The sequence below is a fragment of the Taudactylus pleione genome, unplaced genomic scaffold (assembly GCF_031769625.1).
Source record: "Taudactylus pleione unplaced genomic scaffold, aTauple2 ptg000519l, whole genome shotgun sequence".
Taxonomy (NCBI): Eukaryota; Metazoa; Chordata; class Amphibia; order Anura; family Myobatrachidae; genus Taudactylus; species Taudactylus pleione.
Window position 1 is genome coordinate 1660973 of NW_028284921.1, and position 27743 is coordinate 1688715.

Consider the following 27743-nt stretch of genomic DNA (forward strand, 5'->3'; position numbering starts at 1 on the left):
CTGTTTCTTACCCTACAGTGAATTCAGGTATCTTTAAGCCCAAAATCTAGGAAAGGAAATGGTGGTATTGTTGAATAGTCTGTTATTTAAATGGGTATAATCTGCTCCTAATATAAAATTGTCTTGCGTCTCATGTGCTATATATTGCATGTATTGAAAAGACCTCTTGACAAGGTTTATTGTGTTCAGCCTGTCTGCACAGATCTGCTCAATATTATCTGACCTCTCAGCTCTTTGTCATTATGCTATTATACAATTGTCAGTAATTAGCTGATAACGTAAGCAGCACAGAGTAATCCTTCCTAGATGTGCTTTGGTGGAAGTCTGTGTCACATTTAGTCATGAGTACAGGTGTCCGATCCATCTTAGGGCCTGATTCAGAGATAGACGTTAATGCGATCGGAGCTGTGATTTCGTACAAAACGCAGCCGCGAAAATATGCTAATGGTTGCAAAGGTCACCCGACGCCCACTGCTGCCTTCTCATACGTATGACATTGTTTATGTGCGTAAATATCGGTAACATCGATTCACAGCGAGCAGCAATCTTGCCCTTGTGACATGACTGACCTGCCGCAAACACTTCAGCTCTCGTGATGCGCATGCAATCGCAATGTCTAATTTATGCACGCCCATGAACTGCGTTCAAACGGTCCGTCGCGCCTGCTTTTTTTCTGACCACCCCCAAACGCTGACTACCTGTCACCAACTTTGCGCGTGGATCTTCTGTGCGAATGTAATCGCGAAGCAAACATCGCGTGTGCGCATTGCGGCTTATACGCATGCGCACTGGCAAATGATAGCTCGATCTGCGTAAATATCGCCCTTGTGTCCATCTCTGAATCAGGCCCTTAGAAGCAGCAAGGTGTCTGAAATCTGGGTACTAAGGTACAGTAGGTATTTACTGAACCTTTAATTTTGATTAAATGTCTGTTCTGATTACAATAAATTTAGTAATGTTAGCTTTCATTTCTGAAACGCAGATCTAATTTATCAAGCTGGTTTAAAATAATAGATTGGGGTTGACTCAAAGAGACACGAGATTCCACAGAAGCCATGCGAATTATATTTAGCAATATTAGTAATGATAACGTTTATGTATGTTTCTACTTCCTAATTCTAGGTAACAATAGTCTGCATTATAGTAGTCCACAAATGTCCAGCTTGGAGGCCAATTGCTGCTATTGCAGGCTTCATATTTAGAGGAAGATCTATCAAACCTTCCAAAGAGGACAAGTGAAGGTGTTACCCATAACAGCTAATTAGATTATAGCTGCAGGAGTGCCTAGGGAGGGCAGTTACTGTCGTCTTTTTTTGGTGTCATGCATAGTGTTGTCATTGTTTGGCCACTCCCCTCTATCTGCCCCACCCCACACAGCTCTCACTGCACCCCCTCTACAGACTTCTCACTGCCTCCGTACTCCCCTTAATCATGTATTTATGACTGTGTTACTGCTTTGCGCTCTATTCTATTCTGCTTTAAACCTGTCTGAGCACTATGTCGGCGGCTGTCTCCTTTGATCGCTCAGTGATCTGGGGAGACTATTGTTATTCACAATCGGCGTGACCTCCTCTGTGCAGAGTCGGTCATATAACGTGGAAGACAGCTGCTCCTGTCAGATTGCACCACTGGTGGCGATACGTGTTGAGAGACACTGCTCTCATTCCTTTGTCTTTCTTCATTGCCAGGGTCCTGACAGTATTGCTAAATACTGTTGTGTGATTTTCAGCCCCATGTACTAAGGGCCTAATTCAGACCCGGACGCTAAGTTGCACACGCTCGCTCGCTCTGAGCGATGGTCGTCCATCTGCCTATGTGTATAAGTCTGTGCGCGTGCACAAACTAGTACGAACGATCGGATTTTGCTCGCTCGCCCTGAAAAGACTGCCCGGTGGAATGAGTGACAGCGCTGTTTGCGGGTGGTAACAGGGGAAGCTGCTTGTGAACGGGGGAGTGGTGCTGAACACAGGCGTCTCTGACCGTCAGAACGTAGTTTAATGGGTGTGCATAATTATCAAAGTAGTGTCGTTGAACACGTCACTTGGTTGTTTTTTACCCTGAACTGCTCTCAGTGCTTGCGGGAGGGCAAGGTCTACCTCAAGCGCTGTGAGCAGCTCCGATGGCTCTCGATGTTACCGATTAATCCTTCAAATACCGGAGATGACGTGTGTTCCGAGTGGCAAGGGGGCGTCTTTATACACTATCGAGCGCTTATTGCAGGGGCTCGCTAAGACATAGAGGGCGTCCTTACGAGACGCGGTGCGAGCGCTTAATTTAAATATCTGGCCCTTTTTGCCAGCGAGCGGCCGCAATTTGCAAGCGGGTCTGAATCGGGCCCTAAGACTCTACTTTTCGGGGAGTTCATGCCACTCCTGCTTCGCCTTTTATTGGTGCGAAGCAGAAGGCGGCTACCGCAAGTTATACTGAGAATGTCCTTGCCGAAGAGGGTGAACGATAAGTAACCCCCTGGGTGATGGCCGCACGTGGTGGACTCGCCTGTCATTTCCTGAGTGCCGTGCAGCAGCTGCAGAGAGATTTTATTTTAATATAACAAACTTTATTGACATCTGAACAAAATGACACAAAGCTTCCTGTTTCCTCACTTGAAGAGAATCCGATAACGACGGCCACATGAGCCGATACCAGCGCAGGAGAAAACACCCGATGGTAAGTGACCTCTCCACTTAGTAATATCTGGGACACTTGGCACTGCCATAAGTACCTATGGCAGCGCTAAGTGATACCGGTGCATTACCGATATCCTAGCCAGCACTTATCGCCAGCAGGATTAAGGCAGAGAAATCCCTTTAGTACATATCGAGAAGTGCTATGTACAGGGGTTTTCTCTGCTGTTTTCGTTCAGACCCCTTAACTTCACTTAGTACATGGACCTCATATTTTCTAATAGCATTCGGCCTGTAAGCATTTAGTTGTTACATGTTTTTGGCCTCCTTCATTGAATTGCTTGGCCAACAGATTACATTAACCATTAAATTGGAGTTGTGAGTCGCACAATGCTATTGGGAAGGCTGCGCTTTACCTCCTCGAACAAAACCAATTTAATATACAGGTGTGGAGGAAAATTGACGATTGCCCCGTATATTGCGGAGTATTGTAATGGCTCTATGATGAATGATTTGTGACACATTCACTTGGTAATAAATTGCTTTTCCCAGATTTAATAAAAAGGTTGTGTTTCATTCAAATAAATGTAAATATGCTTTTTAAAACCAATTGTTTGCAAATCAATTTTGAAATATGCTAAAAAAAAAACCCCAAAGGTGTAAAGCTGGGTATACACTATCACAACGGATTGGTCAGTAGACCAATCAGCTGTCCGAGCTCTGGCCTGACATCACAACTGGGCGGGCATTTACATTCTCCCGACCAGTTTTGATGTAAATTTCGGCTGTTCCTGCAGCCAGTGTATGGCTGAAACGGCGGGTTGCGTGCATATGCACCATACTGTAGGGCTGACCTGATATGTCTGTGAATGACGTTGTTCACAGACGTGTCGAGTGTACACACCCGCCGATGCATTCGCAATATATTGATCGTCGATTGAACAAACGTATATCGATAGGTTTGTATCCAACATAAGTTTTTATAACATAAGGTGGTTTTAAGAATTACCTGTCTTTTTTTTAACAGAAATTGTGATTACAAAAAATACTGTCAAACTGAGGAATTTCTAGATTTTAAGTTCCTAATACTCTCCTGCTGTTTACTGACGTATAATTGATATACATAGAACAGGTCTTGTGATGGGTCATCCCAGCCCATAAAAACTGTTATGGGCTTGATATCAATATTAATATCTAAAAACAAATGTACTGACTCATTAAGGCCCAACTCAAACCCCTGGAACTAGGAACATGACATTTGGGGAGTATATTCCTTCCATGACCTAAGCACCCACTAAGCAGGGATATTTTCGAAATTCGACTCCTAAGCGTCTGAAAAGGGGTAAAATGTTTCCTCTTGACCGAGGTGATTAGGTGACAAAGCAACATGGCCCAAGTGGTGTGGGACTGTAAATTCATTGCCTGGGATGAGTGGTGGCTCCAGAGGTGGGCCTGTAGCGCAATGCAGTATTCAAATAGGAGACCCACACCAACTGCCAGGGATGTTTGTCAGCATTTGGGGTGGCAATTGGTGTGGCTCCCCTATTTGAATATTGGACTGCACTGCAGCTACACCTCTAGAGCCACCACTGCTAAGGACTGTAAAGATTATAATCTCATTGTCTGAGGTGAGACTACCATGTCGCACAAAGCAGTGTTTGAGGTACTGAGCGTCGTATCTGTGGCCCCTAATCTAGAAATTCTTTCTCAGGAAGAACATGAGGGTCCACTTCAGGGGCGATGTCTCCGCTGGGCAATTCTCCAAATTCCTACTCAAAATAGGGGGCGGAGAGTATCCCGAGTCCCGGAAAGGTGACCATTCCTGCAGGCCTAGGCACAGTAGTGAAGACTTCACAGCCAGGATATACCCTGATATTGACGATATCCCCCAAAAAAGTCCATTAACTGGCTAGGCAAGCCTGTCATTCTGACCCTCAAGAACGACACTCTCAACGACACTCTCATTGTAAATGACACACTACTTCAATTGTTCGAAGGGGCAGAAATGGAGTGTAGGGGGTAAATTTACTAAAGTGAGAGTTTTTAGAAGTGGAGATGTTGCCCATAGCAACCAATCAGATTCTAGCTATTATCTTCTAGAAGGTGCTATTGAAATGTTAAATAAAATCTGTAGCGCAAATGGATGATTTGGTCTACTACCCCATGGAGTTCCTTAACACCCTCAACCCTCCTGGCCTCCCAGACCACAAGCTTCCTATCAAAGTGGGGGTTCCAGTGATATTGCTGCGGAACCCCAATCCACCCATACTCTGCAATGGCACCAGGTTTGCAAGTAAAGGCCCTCCACAGCAACATCATCGAGGCCACAGTATTCACTGGCTGTGCTATGGGAGAGTGGATGTTCATACTACTCATATCATCAGAGTACCTCTTCGAGTTCAAGAAGCTTCAGTTCCCCCTCAAGGTCTGCTTTACAATGACCTTCAACAAGTCCCAGGAGCAGTCGCTGAAGGTGGCAGGGACTGCTTCTCACATGGGCAGTTCTATGTGGCCTGCTCCAGTGTGAGCTCTCCCAGCAGCCTTGTGTGCAAATATTGATATAGAAGACTGCCAGGGTATATGGAAGGCCTCAGAGATGTGTGTACATGTTGACAAATGATTCAAAATCATAGTGTGAAAATATTTTGTGACTGCTATAAAGATTGTTTTATTTATTTATTTTGGTGTTGGGGTGGTGTGTTTTGTACTGCGTCCTATCCAATATGTACCATAGGCCATCTAAACCAGTAATGTAATATGGACGGGTATAATTTAGTTCATTAAAGTGTTTTGAACTATTTCTCAACTGCTATGAATGTTTTTGATACATGTTCTATTTGTAGTTTATGGTAAACAGGAATACATTTGTGTCCTACTGTGTCGAACAATGTGAAATCTTGTGATTTAAGGAAAAGAATTCTGAAGATCAGTGTGGTTGCCCCTGTTTTGAGAGTGGGAACACAGAATAGAACAATGGGCTATCCCACGTTCTTGTACAATACAGAAAGGAAAGCTTTTAAACCAGGTGCAGAACAAAAAAAATTGATCTATAGCACACAGTGCATATTAATCTCTTAGTGGGTGAAGAAATCACAAGATTTCATACACTGCATATGAAGATGTATTTGTGTGATACACACAGCAAGTGAAAAGTCAGTTCTCGAAGCTGATGTGTTAGAAGCAGGAAAAATGGGCAAGTGTAAAGATCTGAGCGACTTTAACAAGGGCCAAATTGTTATGGCTAGTCAGAGTATTCCAAAATGCCAGGTCTTGTGGCGTGTGCCCGGTTTGCATCAGTTAGTACCTGCCAAAGTGGTCTAAGGAAGGACAACTGGTGAACTGGCGACAGGATCATGGCCGCCCAAGGCTCATGATGCGAGTTGGGAGCCAAGGCTAGTCCTTGTGGTCCTATCCCATATAAGAGCTATAGTTGCACAAATTGCTGAAAAAGTTAATGCTGGCTATGCTAGTAAGGAGTCGGAACACGCAATGAATTGCAGCTTGCTGCATATGGGGCTGTGTAGTAACAGACCGGTCAGAGTGTCCATGCTGACCTCTGTCCACTTTCGAAAGCGCCTACAATGGGCATGTGAGCGTCACAACTGGACCATGGAGCAAAGGAAGAAGGTGGTCTGGTCTGATGAATCACGTTTTCTTTTAAATCATGTGGATGGCAGGGTGTGTGTCTGTGTTTTTACCTGGGGAAGAGATGGCACCAGAATGCACTATGGGCAGAAGGTAAGCTGACGAAGGCAGTGTGATGCTCTTGGCAATGTTCTGTTGGAATACCTTTTGTCCTGGCATTCATGTGGATGTTACTTTGACACATGCCAACTTCCTAAACATTGTTGCAGACCAAGTACACACCTTCGTGGCAATGGTATTCCCTGATGGCAGTGGCCTCTTTCAGCTGGATAATGCGCCCGGCCACACTGCAGACATTGTTCAGGAAGGTTCATAACAAAGAGTTCAGGGTATTGACTTGGCCTCCAAATTCGCCAGATCTCAATCCGATTATTTGTGGGATATACTGGAAATATATGTTTGAGCCATGGAGGCCCCACTTTCCAAGGACTTTACAGGACTTAATGGATCTGCTACTAATGTCTAGATGGCAGATACCACAGGGCATCTTAAGAGGTTTTGTGGAGTCCATACCTCAACCAGATCAGAGCTGTTTTGGTGACACGAGGGGGACTGACAATATTGGGCAAATGGTTTTAAATGTTATGGCAGATCTTTGTGTGTGTATATGTATGTATGTGTGCGTGTGTGTGTGTGTGTGTGTGTGTGTGTGTATATATATATATATGTATATATATATATATATATATATATATATATATATATTTATATATTTATTAGGGGTGAGCGGGTTCGGTTTTACTCGGATCTTTTTATTGGCTATCGCCGAACACGTGTTTTGGATAGCAAATAAAATCGAGCCGAATTTGCGGTAAAGTGGCGATAAGAACCGAGTAAAACCGATAATATATTTATATGAGAGAGATTATAGATATACCTATATATATATGGATATAGGTAACAAGACATATAGGAGTAAAGTTATTAAAGGTAAATTTTTAGATCGATTTGAAATGAATAACATCGATGGGCTTTCCAAACACAAAATCTGAATGTTTATCATCCCTAGGGTTTCAAAGTCAATTGAAGTTGAAACCCTGCGGATGATAAATATGCAGATTTTGCATTTGGAAAGCCCATCAGTGTTGATTGATTTAAAATCGAAATCTACAGTTAGTAAATTATCTCATAGTGTCTACTCTGTGCATATGTTGGGTACAAATATCAAATCATATAATACAGTTGCATGTTAGCTGCCTACCTAGAGCGAATGTTTAGTAATCTTATACCCCTTTTACACCAAAGTCCCCGGGTCTGACCCGGGATTTGGAACACGTTTCCTACCCGGATCAGACCCGGGACAACCCCCTTTTACACTGCGGCGCTGACCCGGGCTATGCCCGAGTCGGCACCATTCACACCTGACCCGGGTCAGCACTAATCCGGCTGTCCGGTGAAGGTGACCAGCGCTTTTTCCTCTCCCTCCCCCTCCACGCCTACTTACCTTATCCTGCAGCGGTCCGGAGGCAGGGAGAGCAGGTGGGGTGCGTTGCTTCGTGCCGCTCGGACCGGCGCTGCTTGCAGTGGCCGCTTGGAGATGTCATCTCCAAGCGCCACTGAAGCCGGCCAATCAGGCGTTATGCGGCGGGACCTGGGTCATCGTGAACCGGGCCGCGCCATTTACATTGCAGGGTGACACAGGAACAACCCGTGCTCAACCCTGCAATCAAGCCGGGTCGGATCCCCGGGTCACTGGGTTGATCCGTTTACACCGACTAAAATCCCGGGGTTATGCGCGTTCACGTGCATCAACCCGGGATATTTCAGTCGGTGTAAAAGGAGTATAATGTAGAATGTTCTTTTCATCTTACTGGTGCTACGGATAAATCGCATATATGGCCCTAGACTTCCTGATGAAGTCATATATCTTCAATTTGGCCAGCAATAATACTGCGTGGAAGATGTGTCACAAATTACTGTTCGCGTGAGGTTATTGTACGGGTCAGTGCCACAGCGATTGGGTCCATGTAATTTAAGCATGAGTGGCCAAATTGTTTAACAATCTTCTTGTTTGTCTTTTGTATCAAACAAATAAATATCTTCACACGGAGGGCTGTCAATATGGAACATTTGCAATGAATGTTATGACAAGAAAACAATATAAGCTCTGCTTGCAAACTATTGCTGAGACCACCTTTTTGCTGTTAATAATATAGAGACGTTTATTCATGAATAATTAGAAATGATTTTGCAGAATACAGAACCTAATTGAGGACATCAGGCAGTATGATGTTTGACCCGCAATGTTGATTCCATTCACATAATGTCCTTGAATAACCCAGAACTCTGCCTTGAAACACAATAAACAGTGTTAAAAAAAATTGCATCTGATTTAAATGAAAGCACTTGTCACAATTAGTGCAATGCTGCCTCAGGGCAATAATGAGATTGAAGCTTTTCGCCCTATCTGATTATGGAGCCTGTCCAAATGCTTATTACTTGAGGATGATTGGGAAGAGCCTCAAAATTAGATCAAATCTGTGTTTATCCAGTTATCAGTGTTCTAAATGGAAAGAACTCTCTCCATGGTTTATAGCACTCTTCATGATATGACACCAACAAGAGCTGTATGTGAGCTCTTTAAAGTTTTTTCAGTCACTCCAACACCACCTCCTGTTTTCGTTGGTAAATGTATTAAGATTGACTATAGAGTGAGTCGGTAGTGAGGTATTGAACGATGCAAGTTTCTAAAGTTAGAGTGCACACTATGCATTTATTGGGCTCTGTGCGATAATCTCAGTGTGTGTAACCAGCTCTCAAGGACGATTATTGTTCCACAAGCAGTCAGATTGAATGATTTAATCTGACCAGTTGCACCATTTGCATTTCTGATCATCTGCCCACAACTAATTTGCTCATTGGAAGTATATACAGTAGTGCATTTTATTTTCTTTCTATGAAAAAATAACTAATAAAGTTATTGTACTCCCCTAAACTTTATTCCTGATTGCTGAAGGTGCTATTGCCAGATAACGGTCTTTCTGGTATATAAATTAGCTGTTATGAAGTAATCTGTCACGTATTGGGGTCCAAGTTCCCGTTACAAGGTACAGAGTGCTGAATTTGTCCATATGCAGCGGGCCTGGCATTCTCTCCAGGCTGTTGGTTACTGCCATTCTGAACCATGGGCGCATGGATGTGATCACATGATCCACTCTGCTAACCAGCCTTCAGAAACTGCAGTCACATGTTCGGCTTAGCCTATCAGCACTTACAGCACTCTATTTAAAACAGGAACTGCTGACTACTGATTGTCAGAATAACTTTTCTCCCTAGAGATCAGTACCCCGGCTCCTGGTCCCATTTGCATTCTGCAACTGTTCCAGTCATTAGTCTCCAGCATTGCTTACAGCATTCTGCACCTGTTCCAGTTACCAGGCTTCAGCATTTGCTTCATAATTATTGTCATATTGTGTTCCAGTACACCTACTCGAGTAATTACTTAACAAGCATTCTGCTTCATTGTGTTCCAGCACACCTGCTCCATTAATTGCTTCCCAGCATCCTGTCCAGTGCTATCCAGAAAACCTGCAGAATATGTGTGCACTATATAAATAGCTGGTAATATTAATAATTTCTTCTTTGGGTTTCATAGTGTCCACGGGGATACCATGGGGTATGTAGTTGGCGTAATCCATTGCACCAAGCGGCTATAGCTTTCAAGCTCCCAGCATGCACAGGACCTCCTCCCTATATATCCCGCCCCCAGCCACAGGTATTCAGTTTATTTGTTTGGTGCTCGGCAAGTATCCAGACACACCTGTTATAACAGCGGGACTGCTTAGGCAGTCCCAGGCTTAGTTTTTTTGGGTTTTTCGAGTTAAGCAGTACTAAGCGTCCGGGGGACGCTTGTACAGCGACGACTCCTACCTCCGCTGATGCCGAAAATGCCAGTAACGCTATATGCCCTGGGGATTTCAGCAGGCCACAGCGAAACTTAGCTAGCAGCGAAGCTGGGGCCCGGACTGCAATCGGATCCAAGGAGATGGCTAGGTAAGGAGATTTCTCATTTTTGGGGAATCGTGCGCTGCAGTCCTGGCTTGAGGCGTAGGAGACACGCCGGAGGCTGCTGCTAGTGAGGGCCCGCGTGCTGCGTCCTCACTAAGACCACCGGGGCCTTATCGTCTGACGCTGGGGAAGGGTAGTAGACACAGTAGCAGCGCACTAGTAGTGTCTACTACTGTGAAGCCAGTGTACCCGTGCCGTTAAGCAGCTTAGGGGTGATAGGCGCTCCCCCAGCTGCTCCTTCCCCAACCCAGATGTTTCTGTGTGGGTTCCCGCATCTGGTTTATTTCTTACCACCTCGTGAGCCACACACAGTCCACCTATGGTGCTCTGCTGAAAGAGTTTTTTTCTCAAAAGGTTTGGGTCAGTCTCTCTGTATACCTCTCCCTTGGGTCAGGTATATAGTGCTCTATATCCAACCAAGCCTCCGGGGGTTTGGTCAGTTGATTCAGAGCCCATTTGAATTTATATATGCATTGTACGTGACTTTAATGCTAGCTGCTGTATTCATACTGCAGTTTAATATCTATTACAGCGTTTCTCCTCATCCCTCTGAATACAGATGTGTGGGGTTTTTAATTTTCTTTTCACATTTAGACCATCACAAAGCATTTATACCTGTTCTATATTGTTATGTCTAAAGGCAAGGGGAAGAAGGAGGTTGAGCCTCCTGTGCTTTTATCATGTAAATCCTGTTTGGCAGGCCTGTCAGAGCAGGATTTTGTGAAAGATGGTTTGTGTGGTGCGTGATGTAAACAGCCACCTCTCCAATCTAGCACACCGGCACCTGCACCTGCACAAGAACCAACTTGGGTGGCCTTGTCACATTTAGTGGACTCTGCAGCAGCTTCACAGGCTCAGTCAATGGTACTGCCTCCCACTATGTGGTACCCACAGCATTTACATCCTTCTTAGTATATGTCTCCCATGAATCCTATTTGGTTTGATGCTTATGCTCACTCTAGTCAGAGTATGCTGCTGTCTATAGCCGGTCAGCAAGTAATGCAAGAGAATAGACCAGTTGCGGTAAAGCAATGGCATAAAAGAGTATCCCTTCAGGCAAAAGATTTTTCCTCAGTCTGAACAACTGACTGATCTCATGTCTGAAGCATGGAATACTCCAGATAGGTGTTTCCATGCTACTAAGAATTTAACTTCTCTGTACCCATTTTCACCTGGTGAATGTAACAAATGAGAAGTTTCTCCAACAGTAGATGCTCATGTGACAAGATTGATCAGGAGCTCTACATTACCTATTCCTTCCACATCCTTACTCAAGGAGGTTACAGATGGAAAACTATGTGAAATCTGTTTTTTCATTATCCGGAGCCATTAACAAGCTGGCTATGGCCGTAGCCTGGGCGACCAAGGCTATGGAAGAATGGACGACATCTCTGGAAGATAGTATGCCAGATACTACCAGAGAACAGCTGTCTTATCTCTGACAAATGCAAGAAGCAGCTGCGTATGTTGGAGAAGCGGTTATTGATGCAGGTATTTTGGCTTCTAGAGTGTTGGCAGCTTCGGTTGCTGCTTGGAGAACCCTTTGGCTGAGAACCTGGAAGGCGGATACAGGGTCCAAGAAAGCTCTTGAATCCTTGCCTTTCGCTGGGAAGGTACTGTTTGGACCAGAATTGAATAACATAGTGACTAATCTGGCAGCATCTAAATCTGCTGGGTAGCCATCTACAACTACCCCTAAGTATAGGAAGTCATCATTTCGGTCCTTTCGCCTGCAAGGAAGGGCAAAGGGACAGTCTTTCTCCAGACAGGATAATTCCCACTAGAAACCGCAGGCCAAGAAATCTTGGTCAGCCAGATGTCCAGCCTCCAAACCGGACGATAAGCCTACTGCCTGGGCCTCCCCCTGGGGGATCTCAGGGTGGCAGGCCGACTTTTCCAGTTTTCTTATGCCTGGCATCAGACAACTACAGATGCTTGGGTTCGAGAAATGGTCTCTCATGGATACACCCCCACGTTCCTGAGGCATCCCCCTCAGAATTTTTTTTTGTACAACTCTTCCTTCAGACCCAGTCAAGGCCTTGGCCCTCCAAAAGGCTATTTGTGCCCTCCTGCGTCCCTGGGTTATAAACCCTGTTCCTGCTACTCAACAAGGAAGGGGTTATTAAAATTTGTTTTTGATTCTGAAACTAAATAGGTCTCATCACCATATTCTGAATATGAAGTTTCTCAACAAATTCATCCATGTGCCCAAGTTCCATATGGAAACCCTACGGTCAATTATGCTGACAATGGAGCCTGGAGATGTAATGGTTTCCCTGGACATAAAGGATGCGTATCTGCATGTACCTATTGCACGATCCTACCAAATGTTTCAGAGGTTTGCTGTGGGTCAGCAACATTACCAATTTCAGGCTCTGCCCTTCGGTCTGTCCACAGCCTCTCGGGTGTTCAACAAGATAATGGCAGTCATGGCGGCTCATCTCAGACGACAATGAGTCTGGATACTACCATACTTGTTCGATCTCCTGATAGTGGCGCAATCTCCGGAGGTTTTACAGTACCATTTCCAAATGACCATTGCCTGTCTACAAGAGCAAGGCTGGATAATCAATTGGAAAAAGTATTCTTTCTCCAACTCAGCAGATGGTACATTTGGAGGCACTGCTGGATTTCCTGGGGCAAAGGATTCTTCTACCAGTGGACAAGATTTCTGCCCTACAATTATGGGTGCACAAACTGCTCCGCAATCAGAAATGTCATTTCACTTAGCAATGCAGGTACTGGGATCCATGGTATCCACCTTCGATATGGCAGCTTATACCCAGTTCCATTCCAGGTCCCTGCAATGATGGATTCTGTCTTATTGGGATTGTCCGTATCATCTGATAAAGTATGAAACGATCCGCATCTCGCCAGAGGTTCGGCTCTCCCTCGTATGGTGGCTGCAGATAACTAATTTTAACAAGGGTCGCACTTTATGAATCCCAAATTCGGTACTCCTCCCCATGGATGCAAGTCTGCGAGGATGGGGCGTGGCGACAAGTCATCACACCTTTCAGGGAAGATGGACAGCTCAGGAAAGTCACCTGCCCATAAATATTTTGGAGCTTCGTGCAGTGCACAGGGCGCTCATTATGGCGCAGGACCTCCTTCACGGCAGGCCAGTCCAGATTCAGTCCGACAACGCAACCGCGGTGGCCTACATCAACCGTCAGGGAGGCACATGAAGTCAGGCAGCCATGAGGGAAGTGGCAAACATTCTGTTTGGGGCTGAATGCCATCTTGCAGCTATTTTGGCAATATTCATCCCAGGAATTCTCAACTGGGAAGCAGACTTTCTAAGTCATCAGGACATACAGTATACGCCGGAGAATTGGCTCTTCATCCGGACATCTTTCAGCTCCTGGTGGACAAGTGGGGACTACTGGACATAGACCTCATGGCATCACGTTACAACCACAAGGTCCCCAGGTATGGGTCCGGAACAAGGGACCCCTCAGCCACCTTCGTGGACTCTCTGGCAGTGAGGTGGAACTTCAGGTCGGCATACCTGTTTCCTCCAATTTCCCTCCTCCCAAGGGTCATCAGAGATTCAAGCAAGAAGGTGGCAGGATGATACTAATAGCTCTGCCTGGCTCAGGAGACATTGGTTCACCGATCTGACATGTCTATCCATAGACAGTCCACTTACTCTATGGTCAGATTAGCTAGTGCAGGGTCCCTGCCTATATCTGGATCTACCTCAGCTAGCTTTGATGGCATGGCTCTTGAGTCTTCCGTCTTAAAGGCCAAAGGTTTTTCTACTTCTGTGATCCAGACGATGCTTAGGGCAAGATAGCCTACTTCAGCCCGCATTTATTACAGGATTTGGCATTCATTTTTGTTGGCGTGCCCACTGAAAATATGACCCTAACGTTTTCAGGGTCTCCCGAGTTCTTGCTTTTCTGCAGGCTGGACTAGACCTCGGTCTTTACCTGGCTGCGTTGAGAGTTCAGGTTTTTGCATTGGCAGCTTGGTTCAAGCACAGAATTACTTTCCTGCTGGATGTTAAAACTTTTTTGCAGGGTGTTCTCCACCTTCAGCTAGCTTATGTCCCTCCGGTGGCACCATGGGATTTGTCCTTGGTCCTCATGGCGCTGCAGGCTCCCCCCTTTGAACCCTTGGACACAGTGGACCTCAAATGGTTGACAGCAAAGACACTTTTTCTACTCGCCATCTCCTCAGCTTGCAGAGTTTCTGGCAGCACTTTCATGTCTCTTTCCATTTTGAGTTTTCACCAAAATAGAGCTGTTCTCCATATAAGGGTGGGTTACCTTCCTAAAGTGGTATCCCGTTTTCATATAAATGAAGAGATTGTAGTTCCAGCCTTTCAGTCTTCTGGCCTGGCGGTAGGTGAAGCTTCACTGGATGTAATTTGAGCTCTTCATATTTACGTGGATCGTACCAACTCCATTATCAAATCAGATGCACTTTTTGTATTATAAGCGAGGCTGGCAGCTAACAAGCATACGCTATCTCTCTGGCTGCGTATGACTATTTCTCATGTGTATACTCAGGTTGATCTCTCTGTTCTGAACACGGTGACAGCACATTCTACTCGGTCTGTGGGACCATCGTGGGCGTTTAGACATGGTGCCTCTGCAGAACAGTTGTGCAAGGTGGCGACTTGGTCTTCGTTCCACACATTCATCAAATTCTATGCATTTGATACTTTTGCCTCCCGGAATGCTTCCTTTGGGTGGCGGATTCTCATTTCTTCTCAGGATCGTCCTCACCCTTTTTTTTTTAAATTGAGTATTTTTTTGTTTTTTATTGGAGTTTTCACAAAACCAACGCTCAATACAAACAGTAACAATAATAATTGCATATTTCAGTAAAAAACATATACATCATCGTATCAAATAAGGGTATATTTACACTGTAATATGATACAGAAATATTCAGTATTTTAAATAACCCTAACATGTCTTCAAATTTTAAACTCGACTTTATAAAACATCTCGACTTTATAAAAATGTTGCATATATTACAAACATATCCAATTGGTACCACTCAGTACTAAACACAAAATATTCTAATACAATATCACAATTAGGACATCTATTCCACCATATTATTTAATACACACACCCATATTCTACGGTAAACAAAACCTACTTATTGTAGAAAAAACGGTATCTTATATATTGTGTGTATGTATATGTGTATGTGTGTATGTATATATGTATATATAATGAGAGAAGAGGAACGTCTCCCAAGCCTGCAGAGTAAATCATACAATCATTTAAACAACAATTGGCCATTACACTTCAGGGAGAGCATAACTGGACCTGTACCAACTACCCCAAGTACGGTCATATTTAAATTCAGCCTTTCAAGTTAAATACAGATATTTCTCTTGTCTGGCAGTGGTGCGAACCAGCGGCAGCCAAGCACGGAAGTCCGGACCCTGAGAGGCCAACCAATTGCGAGCTATACTGCCTTTAGCTAAAGTACACAAGTTGATAACCAACTGCCTTTCATATTTATCAAGAGTGGTATCGTCCAGAACACCCAAACAGCATACCAACGGGGTGAGGAGAGGGGCTTGAATCCCAATATTGGAAAGAACCTGTATAACCCTGCGCCAAAATGTCTGAACTGTGGGGCACTCCCAGAGTAAGTGCCAGAATGTACCAAAAGCCATCCGGCATCTTGGACAAACATTAGAGGCAAAGCCCCCAAATTTCGCCTGCCTAGTTGGAGTTAGATAGACTCTATGCAAGTTACATAGCTGGATTTGCTGGAATCTCACGGAGGCAGTGGAGATTCGTGGAATACTCAAAGCCATATCCCAGTCTTTGTCATCTATTAAGCCCACATCTGCCTCCCATTTTCCTTTAAGATCAAGTAGCCTGGATTCATGTTGAAAAGACGACAGGTATGAGTAAATAAAGGACAAAGACCTACGGGGACCCAATGAAGTGAGTACTGTCTTGATGGGAAAAGGCTGAGTATCAGGCGGACTAGCACCAAACTGAACACTGAGGGCATGCCGCAGTTGCAGATACCTGTAAAAATGAGTTCTCGGTAAGGAAAACTCCTCATGTAATTGAATAAAGGATTTAAGTGTAGAGCCGTCATATAACTGACCCAGTGAGTTGATACCTTTGGTGCCCCACACTTGTCTAATCTCAAGTGAACTCAATTCAGATAATGCCCTGGAGGTTCCATAAGGGTACCTCAGGATCCAGTCCAGAAGAACCAGATCCAGTCCAGAAGAGTGCGTGATATTAATGGTAGCCCGCCAGACCTTGACAGCCTGTATTAGTATCTGGGGAAGAGGTTTATTAACCCTGTCACTCAACAAGGCCTGTAAGGGTGTGTGACCAGGGGAGGCCTGAGACACCAACAGTGAGTGTAATGCATTAGGGGAATTATTTTGAAGACATTCTCTCACATACGTTAGTTGTGTCGCGTAATAGTATAGTTGAAAATTAAGGAGCGCTAACCCACCGGCAGACTTGGGTCTCATCAGTATTTTAAGTGTAACTTGAGGTCGTCTGTTCACCCATATCAAGGAAGATAGCATGTTGTCCAGTTTACGGAATACTGAGGCTGAAATAAACACTGGGGACTGTTGAAGTATATACACTATCTTAGGTTGTACTATTATCTGTATTAGGTTTATCCTGCCTGTAACCGTGAGGGGCATCTTACTCCAAATTTGAATTTTGAATTTTAGGTAGTCAAATAGTGGATCCAGATTGAGCCTTATAAAGTCAAGCGGGGAGTTTGTAATGTAGATGCCCAAATATTTAAATTGGGATACCCATCGCAGGGGAAGAGGTATGGGAGGAAGTACAGGTGGTTGTCCTCTAAGAGGGAGGTTATAGGATTTATTCCAATTAATTTTTAACCCAGAGTAAACACCAAATATATTAATAACCTGTAAAACTATAGGCATAGCCTCTATATAATTGGTTAAAAATAACAGCAGATCATCGGCGTATAAAGCCACAGTATCGTTTCTGGTGCCTATCTTAAGACCTACAATCTTAGGGTGTGACCTTAATACACAAGCAAGAGGCTCAATTGCCAACGCAAAAAGGGCCAGGGACAGTGGGCAGCCCAGCCTTGTGCCCCTTTCTAATAAGAAAGGAGAGGAGATAAATCCATTGACAGAGATCCTAGCAACTGGCCTATAGTAAAATAACTGAACCCACCGCAAATACACTTGTCCAAAACCCATACATTTCATGACCTCCCACAGGAACGGCCACTCCACAGAATCAAAAGCCTTAGCTTCGCCAAAGACACGATGACTGAGGAGGACTCGTCCCCATGAGAGGCCTGAACATGAGTAAACAGGCGCCTCACATTTATAGAAGTGGATTTGCCCGGTATAAAGCCGGATTGATCTGAGTGGACCAAAGAGGTGATGACCTGATTTAGTCTTAAAGACAGAATTTTGGCAAGAATTTTTATGTCCGTTGGTATCAGAGAAATAGGACGATACGAGTCCGGGAACCTGGGAACCCTCTGACATAGCATATCAAACTATAAATGGCAGATAAGTAACTCATTTTATATAATTGACTGAGCTTTTTAAATAGAAATGTTTTATATAATTTGGCTTTAGATGTTTATTGCTGTGTTCCTATATACATTGTATATCATGTGGTTTGATGATGGTGTCCCATTAATTCATGATTTACCTGGAAGCTTCTCACACTGCAGTCCTTCTTTTTTTATGTACAGCCGTGGCCAAAAGTTTGGAGAATGACACAAGTATTTGTTTTCACAAAGTCTGCTGCTTCAGTTTTTATGATGGCAATTTGCATATACTTCAGAATGTCTTGAAGAGTGATCAGATTAATTGCAAAATCCTCTTTTGTCATGGCAATGAACTTAATCCCAAAAACAACAAGGACCAACTGACATTATGTCAGTGATTCTCTCATTAACACTGGTGAGTGTGTTGACACGGGCAAGGCTGGAGATCACTCTGTCATGCTGATTAGGTTAGAATAACAGACTGGAAGCTTTAAAAGGAGGCTGGAGCTTGAAATCATTGTTCTTCCTCTGTTAACCATGGTTACCTGCAAGGAAACACATGCAGTCCTCATTGCTTTGCACAAAAAGGGCTTCACAGGCAAGGCTATTGCTACTAGTAAGATTGCACCTAAATCAACCATTTATGGGATCATCAAGAACTTCAAGGAGAGAGGTTCAATAGTTGTGAAGAAGGCTTCAGGGTGCCCAAGAACGTCCAGCAAGCGCCAGGACCAACTCATAAAGTTGATTCAGCTGCTTGATCGGGGCACCACCAGTGCAGAGCTTGCCCAGGAATGGCAGCAGGCAGGTGTGAGTGCATCTGCACGCACAGTGAGGCGAAGACTTTTGGAGGATGGCCTGGTGTCAAAAAGGGCAGCAAAGAAGCCACTTCTCTCCAGGAAAAAACATAAGGGACTGACTGATATTCTGCAAAAGGTACAGGGATTGGACTGCTGAGGACTGGGGTAAAGTTATTTTTTCTGATGAATCCCCCTTTCAGACTGTTTGGGGCATCTGAAAAAATGCTTGTCCGGAGAAGGAAAGGTGAGCGCTACCATCAGTCCTGTCAGGGGCAGAACTATGGGAGACAATGGAGGCGCCTGCCGCTGGGCTCCAGCTCCGAAGGGGCACCACCTCCATTGTCCGCAACATATTCACCCCACTTAGGGCTGTAACTATGTACCCGGAGTGTGCAGTCACAGCCGCCCAATACATGGCACCTCTTCCTGGCACCTGAGAAGCCACCATACACTAATGGAGAGCTCCATGTCAGACCATAAGCTGCTGCCTTCGTCTATCTATAGCCTGTCTGCATGCGAATTACTACAATACAGTGTCAGCGGCTGTAACAGGGGAGGGGGCACCAAATTATAACTTGCCTCCGGGTGTCTGGGATGAACTTACGCCACTGTCCTGTGTCATGCCAACAGTAAAGCATCCTGAGACTTTTCATGTGTTTGGTTGCTATTCAGCCAAGGCTCACTCCCAATTTTGCCTAAGAACACAGCCATGAATAAAGAATGGTACCAAAACATCCTCCAAGTGCAACTTCTCCCAACCATCCAAGAACAGTTTGGTGACGAACAATGCCTTTTCCGGCATGATGGAGCACCTTGTCATAAGGCAAAAGTGATAACTAAGTGGCTCGGGGAACAAAACATCAAGATTTTGGGTCCATTGCCAGAAAACTCCCCAGACCTTAATCTCATTGAAAACTTGTGGTCAGTCCTCAAGAGGCAGGTGGACAAACAAAAACCCACAAATTCTGACAAACTCCAAGCATTGATTAGGTAAGAATGGGCGGCCATCAGTCAGTATGTGACCCAGAAGGTGATTGACAGCATGCCAGGGTGAATTGCAGAGGTCTTGAAAAAGAAGGGTCAACACTGCAAAAATTGACTCTTTGCATAATCCGAATGTAATTGTCAATAAAAGCCTTTGACACTTATGAAATGCTTGTAATTTGACTTCAGTATACCATAGTAACATCTGCCAAAAAGGTCTAAAAACACTGAAGCAGCAAACTTTGTGAAAACCAATAATTGTGTCAGTCTCCAAACTTTTGGCCATGGCTGTACAGTAATATCTCATTAGGTCAAAGACCTATTGTAGAGCTTTAATTTTTGCTTTATAAGCCTGAAAAGCACCTTAACAGGTATTTCAACAACAAGGAGGCAAGCTGGCCATACACCAGACCAGCTTTCATCCAACCATCTAACTAGTTGGTTGGTTGGAATTAAAATCTGGTAACGCATGGGAGAAAATTGCTTCCAAATAGCGAAAAACGGACAAAAGCTGTTGTTCAAATCAAACAGATTTAACCAAATTCCCCAAACTACCTTTTCTGCTTTTTCGGGAGTTTGGGAGCAAATGGCTGATTGGCATTTGCTCCCATGCATTACCGGATTTTCATTCCAATCAACCAACTAGTTGGATGGTTGGAGGAAAGTTGGTCCAGGTGTATGGCCAGCTTCAGTGTTAAACATAGAATATGTGGCACTTACAGCAGGAGGCCCTTGAAACTTATAGCGTAATAGAGTTAGCTCTGAGTTACCCTGAGATAAAACAGGTGAATTAAAAAAAAAAAAAAAATGTTTAGGATAACACCTGCAGCTTGCCAAATCTCCTAGTTAAAATCTGCTCTGAACCTGATAATCTAAGCAATAGAGACTTCACTTCTAAATCTGTGGTTTGCTCTCTGTCTGTAATTAGACATCGCTGTGTTTACTGCATATTGATTTCTTTTGTGATCCTCATATTGATTTACTTGCTGGTCGGCCTACATACATCACATCAGGGAGCCATATATACCAAAAAGTGAATTTGTTTTTAGCTTTGCTACTCTTCAACGTTCATACTGAAACAACATATCCATGTATGGATATGTATGTGTGTGTGTGTGTGTGTGTGTGTATATATATATATATATATATATGTATATATATATATATATATATATATATATACACACACACACATTATATATACACACTATATCTATATATATATATATATATATAGTGTGTATATATAATGTGTGTGTATGTATATAGATATATATATAATGTATGTGTGTATATATATGTGTGTGTGTGTATATATATATATATATATATATATATATATTATAATATACACAGCAATATATAGAAAGAGGCGGCGCTCAGAGTCTTTTCAATCAAAAAATGAACCCTGTGCCAGGGTAATTTATTGGGTCAACATTTGGATCAACGTTTCGGGGACCGTATCCCCTTCCTCAGGACAACATCAATAACAGAACATGTGTACAAACCATGTTATATAGACAAAGTACATATCACTTACCCCAATCTCCCAATGAAAACAACTGAAGGCCGCAGCTGGGGGACACGGAGGGCAGTGGACAGCTGACGGGACCCGGCTTAAGTTTCATTGGGAGATTGGGCTAAGTGATATTTACTTTGTCTATATAACATGGTTTGTACACATGTTCTGTTGTTGATGTTGTCCTGAGGAAGGGGATACGGTCCCCGAAACGTTGATCCAAATGTTGACCCAATAAATCACCCTGGCATAGGGTTAATTTTTTGATTGAAAAGACTGAGTGCCGTCTCTTTCCATATATTGCTGTATTATGGAAGCGCCGACCCTCTAGGAAGGCACCAGAGCATAATACGGTATATTGGACTTATATATATGTAATACAATATAATTTTAGTTAAACTATTATTTTGTCTGTCTCGTTGCTGTATTGTTTTGGTTATAATGTGTTGCTCTATAAAGTGGAATTAGAAGTACTCAGTATCTCATTGAAGAAATGGATCTATATAGTGTAATGGGCTATAAAATGAACCTTCCGAGAACAATGGTTTTGAAATCTTGTATAAAACCATAGGTCCGTAACTGCCGTGTGATCCCTGTGTCCTGGACAAGCCTTTACAATAGGTTTAATTTCAACCTTGCAATTTGAGCAAACCGCTCCCAAGTTTAATTTCTTCTCACAAACTCGCTTCACTTTCTGACCTGGACATGAGACTAGATGATGAAGCCTGGCTGAAAATGAGAGAAAACGGTTCAATCTGTATAAGAATAAAGGAATTGTATAGATATACAGAGGGTACAGTGCACCCACAAGACTTTGCTACACTACCTCCATACCCTTGTAAGCAATATTCACTTCACAATTTGTGCAAGGCATTTGGAGATCTGGGAGGATGTGTGCAATTTAATATCCTCCATGTCAGCATCACCATTACTCCCAAGTTCTTTATCGCCTAGAAGTCCCAGCAGCCTCTCGTCATAAAAGCAAACAAACAAAGAAACTGGCTTCCCAGTGGGGACATTAAAACCGACCCAGAATGCAGTAGATAACCAACAGAATCTGGCATACCCATCATATGGAGTACATGATTAATAAATCTTCCAAATCATTTGCTAAAATCTGGGGCCCTTGGACATTGGGCAATGTTCTTCAATGCTTGTTTACCAGGTACTGTTCATTTCCCTCACATTTGATCCTTCTGCCCCCCCCCCCCCCGACACACACTTTTATCTATTCCTTTACTCATGTGGTAGCCGCAACCCCTCTACCCTTTCTCCTACAATATCAACATCGGTCACTCGCGATCACTGTCTTCGAAATATTAAAGTTGTGTTTATAGGTCATATGAACCCTGCTGTGTCCCACTCTTCCTTCGGAAGTCATTATTTTTTTTATTCTCTTATATATTGTGATTATTATCTCTGAGCTGTAGTTATTACAGTTCTCAAAAATAATAACAAAATACATCAATTTGTGTCTTTAGAAATGGTAAATATGGAAACTTTATCCACTACTTCTGTCTCTCGTGGCCAATGGTGCTATTCAATTATGCAGTGTCCCAGGTGCAGTCCAAACCCATTAACAACGTGGTCAGATTTTAGATCTGTATTTAGTGGTAAAAACGATATGGGTTTAAAATTCCGTTGCTATTTTGCAAAAGTGACCTCGCTTTAAATAGTTATGCAGCGACTCGCAATGCTGGCTCTCTGTACAGGCTTTAACATTATAAAGATAAAATTTGGAGCAGATGTTTTCTATAAAGTAAATTATTACTGCAGATGAAGTGATCACATCAAACAAAATAGTGCTTCATGTGAAAATCTAAATGAAAACTGAGTGATGTACGATGTAATCTGTACTTTAACAGACACTAAAAAATGTTGTTTATGGTGATAGACCCCCAACCTGAGGAATTCCTGTTCTTGACGGTGACTTCCTTGTTTGTACAATTCTGACAGAGGAATATGCCAACGCAACCCTTGCGATTAACGGCCGGACGTCGGAGGCTGCCAAAAATGTGGCTATATTGGTTTTATTTTTCTTGAGATGAGAGAAGAGATGGGAGGGGGAGACTTATTAATGAGGAGGAAGGAATTCTTGTGGTGCAGCTGCCACAAAGAAAAGAATTATTGGGGATACAGAATTTCAGTAATGCATTGTGTAATGCAACCCTGTGCATTGTAAGCTTGCAGAGCCTACCAGACCACCCTACTTGCTTTTTGCTCACCATTAGGTCTATTAAATCAGTGCTTCATTGAACTGTAATCTGGACTGTTGTTTTGCACATAAACCTGTATCAACAGTGTATTTTTATTTATTTTTTTTACTTTACTAAAAACATGCTATGGGGGGTTAAGCTTCGATTGGCTTCATCCTCCTATCTGCAGCTAGGCGACATTGAACCAGAGCTTCTGAAATGCAACATCTGGAACACCTGGGATGCTGGGCTAGACATGCAAAGCCTTACTACCAATACCAGTAGTATTCCCGAAATGTAATCTTCACGCAGTGCTGCTTGATTAAATACAGATACACCCTGTATCAGGAACTGATCATCAGACAATATATATCTTGGATAAACATCAGTGTCGTAATTCTAAACCCACATCCCACCTAGAGTCTGAACAAATGACCAATTCAGTTTTACATTTCAACCTTTGCTCAGGGTTTCTCTGATTCCACAGAATCGTTCGATTGTCTCGATTACTCTTGTCATTGTGAATTAGACTATTCCAGCATCATAATGAATTGCTTGTTGATGTATGTGAAATACAGTATAAGACCTGCTTCATTCGGTTTTTCAAATCAGTTTTCAGTTATGAGTCCATCTTCATAGGGATCAATGATCCTCTTGTTCACATCCTCAGGTTGGTGGTGAGGAAGAACTAAACCTAAGTTCACCATAGGTGGACCAAATATATATATGTACTCCTACCTTAATGGTAACATGTCTGCCCTCAATAACCAGCCGCACCCAGTCATCAAAGAGTAAGTTCATAGTACTTGCATGGTGTAAATATTTTGTTCAGCCCTTTTACTGGGCTAGGTGTCTGTAAAGTTCCTAAATTGAGGTAATAGCAAAATGTTGTATAATGATAAAATAATCTGCATTGCCGTTTTGGCTTGCATTATTTGCTTGAGATTACTCAGCTGTTTACCTCTGAAACTCAGCAGGCGCAATCAGATTTGTTACTTCTGCTGAATTTTAAGCACTGAGAGATGTGCGTGCAGATCAAGCAAGTGGTCAGAAGTCTGCTTCTCACTGCTAAAAACAAGGTTTTGTAATGTATTTCATTAGACTCTATTTCTATGTGCTGGAAATCGGCTGCAAAATAGTGCACTTACTGGTTATGGGGCCGCAGTGCATAAGTCTCTTACTATTAATTTTTATACATTAACATCTATATGTATGGCCAGAATGACAAGGTTGTGATTCTCCAGAGGAGCAGTACTCAAGTGATTGTTCTACAATGAGCAACTGCTCGCCAATTCTCAAGTGCTGGATTAAAAACAATTCTGCAGGGCAGTTGCCCGGGGAACCCCCACACATAGCTACTTTACCAGCTTCGGACTGACCCGTGAGGGTGCAGACTGGAACAGATGATGCCGGGACAGGCGACATTGGCATTGCAGGCGGGAGGAGCTGAAAGAGGCAAGGAGAAGGAACAAAAAGGTCCTGGGGGTACCAGTTACCCTGGCATAATGTGAACTGGAGGCACAGTGTGGGTTAATGTTAACTGGGGACACTGTGGCATAATGTGAACTGTGGAAACTGTGTGTTGCATAATGTGAATTGGAGCAGCTTGTTCAACACATTGTGAGACTAGGAGCGTTAACACATTATACTTTTTAATAGTATCACCATTGGTAGGGCCCCCACAAGTTAGTTGCCCTGGCCCCCCCATAAACCTTAATCCGGTCCTGTTGTCAAATCAAATATGAATGGCAATAGAGGGATTAGTTCCAGACCAGAGGGCATAGTGGCCTCTGACCCAGTCTCAGAATTCAGTTATAATTGCAGTGTGTATCCAAAATCTTTACTTTGGGTTCATTCTTAGAAGTGCGACTGAGGAGCTCTTGGCTGCTGCAGATGGATCCTTGGTAGACGTCAGTGGTGTTTTGATACAAACCGGGCCCATGAGCTATCTTTGGAAATATGACTTCAGAGCTTCTGTTATCAGAAGTGAACCCAAATCAGACCACCAATCCTGACATTACTACATCTGTCTTGGCCTTTCCATTGTACATGTGTTAGGCAGCTGTTCCCTGGGAAGCTGCCTCCCCGGTCTCTGAGTTGGCTCATCATTTTGTTTGATCTATGACTATGGAGGTACTCTAGGGCAGTATCAACAAAAGAACATTTGCTTTCATGATTTCTAAGAGAAAGAAACTAATTTTAAGGCTTTTGGACTGTTTCAGTGGGAAAGTCTCCTTCAGAACTTCATGTACACACAGGGTGAGATGTACTAAGCCTTGGAGAGAGAGAAAGTACCAATCAATTAGCTCCTTTAGCTCCTGACAAGAGCTGGTTGATGTAACAGTGTGATGTGCACATTTGGCTCTGTTGCTTTTATTCCACTGGAGTACTGTAAGCAAGCACATAAGATGAGTGTATTAGGTTTAGGTGCAAAGTATGGGTAGATAAATGGCTGAAGTTTAGAAGACCAGGGACAGTGATAATTGGAAAATGATCAGATTGGACTAGATGCCACTGGTTAGTATTGAATATGACAAATGGTTATAACACCTTACTGTAAGAACTGCAAAGAGGAGCTTGACAGGGTCCAGAGAATGGGAAGGGTTATGTTTTAGAGAGGTTAGAAAGACTATGTTTACTACATTGGCGCTTTTGAGTTTAATATGTGTAAATATGGCCATGGTCAATATGTTTTGTTTAATTTTAATTTTCTACCAAGGATCATACGAAAAACCAGTGTCAACCGTTGCGGAAGTAAGAGAGGTTTTACCATGAACATAGAAAAGGGTTCTTTACTGTAAGGGTTGTTGTACTGTACAATTCCTTATCAAATGATGTGGTGACTTGCATGAATTTTAATATGTCCTTTATGCCTTCTCATAATAAATGGTGTATGTAGCTATTATTAGTAAAGAAAATTATGAGGGTGGGCGATTAACAGAATTTATTAGATTTGAGTTAGATTAAAATGACAACTCGATGCACTGATATTTTAGTTTTACTGCCTCCTGGCTCAACAAAATTAGAATTAATTAAAGGTTTAACTTTATGTACTAAGCAAATCCTTTTTTTGGTTTCAGATATAAAGAAAACTCATTTCTTGTGGCTAGTATACAGCGTGGTCCTGTTACTGGTGGCAAGTATACAATGTGGCACTGTTTCTGGTGACTAGTATACAATGGGGTTTGGTTTTTGGTGGCTAGAATACAATGGAGTCCAGTTTCTGGTGGTTAGTATACAGTGTGGTCCTGTTTCTGGTGGCTAGTATACAGTGGGGGTCTCCTTTCTGGTGGCTAGTGTATACAGTGGGGGTCTCTTTCTGGTGGCCAGCATATAATTTAGATCACTATTGTGGCCATTATATTGTGGTGAGCCCTTTTTCTAGTGGCTAATATACAGACTTGATGCCTTCTGGGTAGCCAGCATACCATTTGGTCCCGTTTGTGATGACTAGTGTATAAACTGGTCTCCTTTCTCTGTGAACCGTATACAAAATACGATTGTCTGCTCATGGTCACTATGTACAGTAAAAATGCATTACAGAGAGTTCTCTCTGCTAATTGTGCCCACTGTGAACAAACTTTTTTTTTTCTGATTAAACAATATTTTCTGATAGCACTTTATTTCCTGCCCTGCAATGAACTCTGATTACCTGCCAGAGGTCCTTGCAGTGTAGGAAATGGATCGCTGTAAGCTGAGCCTGAAGGAAAATGTCCCAGCAGGCGTAGTCCTTGGCATTCAGCATCACCAGTTATACCAAAAGTTGTACTGGCGAAATTGCTGAAAAAAATAACCTGACTGGTAATGAAGTTTTACCTGGAGACAGCCAGTGTAATTCAAGCTGCGAAATTCAGCTCCATGTTTCCATCCGTTTTTCTCCAATTTGCGCATACGTGAAATAACTGTTTTGCATACCACTAAACCACTGATGAATCAATAGAGATTGGTTTTACTGACTTGTTTTGCACATGTGTAGTGCAAAACTACCAAAGCCTCTATACTAGGGATGGCTATCGAAGACTGTACCATCGGTGGTTGATGGTTTTAAACCATCTGTAGATAACCTTAGATGGTTTAGCCATCAATATTTTGACAAAATTGGGAACTGTCATAGCCATGATTATTCAAATCGCTGTACCACACATCCTATATTTGCTCCTAGGACATCTCATTTTGAATTGGTTTAAAAATATCTGAATATCACCTATAAATGTACCCTTATGCCCTTCATTTGCTCCAAAATTCTACCATATGCCACTCCGACCTGTCACTTGCTCAACATATAACCCCACATACCCTTAGATCACAGGTTCTCAAACTTGGTCCTCAGGACCCCAAACAGTGCATGTTTTCACAAGTGAAATAATTGGCTCCACCTGTGGATCTTTTAAAATGTGTCAGTGAGTAATGAATACACCTGTGCACCTTCTGGATAACATGCAAAATGTGAACTGTGGGCCTAATTCAGACC

At 43.1% G+C, this 27743-nt stretch overlaps 1 protein-coding gene across 5 annotated transcripts in view; it reads left to right on the plus strand.

Moving 5' to 3' along the window:
- LIMCH1 (LIM and calponin homology domains 1) overlaps positions 1-27743 on the plus strand; it is a 265674-nt gene that overhangs the window by 143065 nt on the left and 94866 nt on the right. The window lies entirely within an intron of this gene.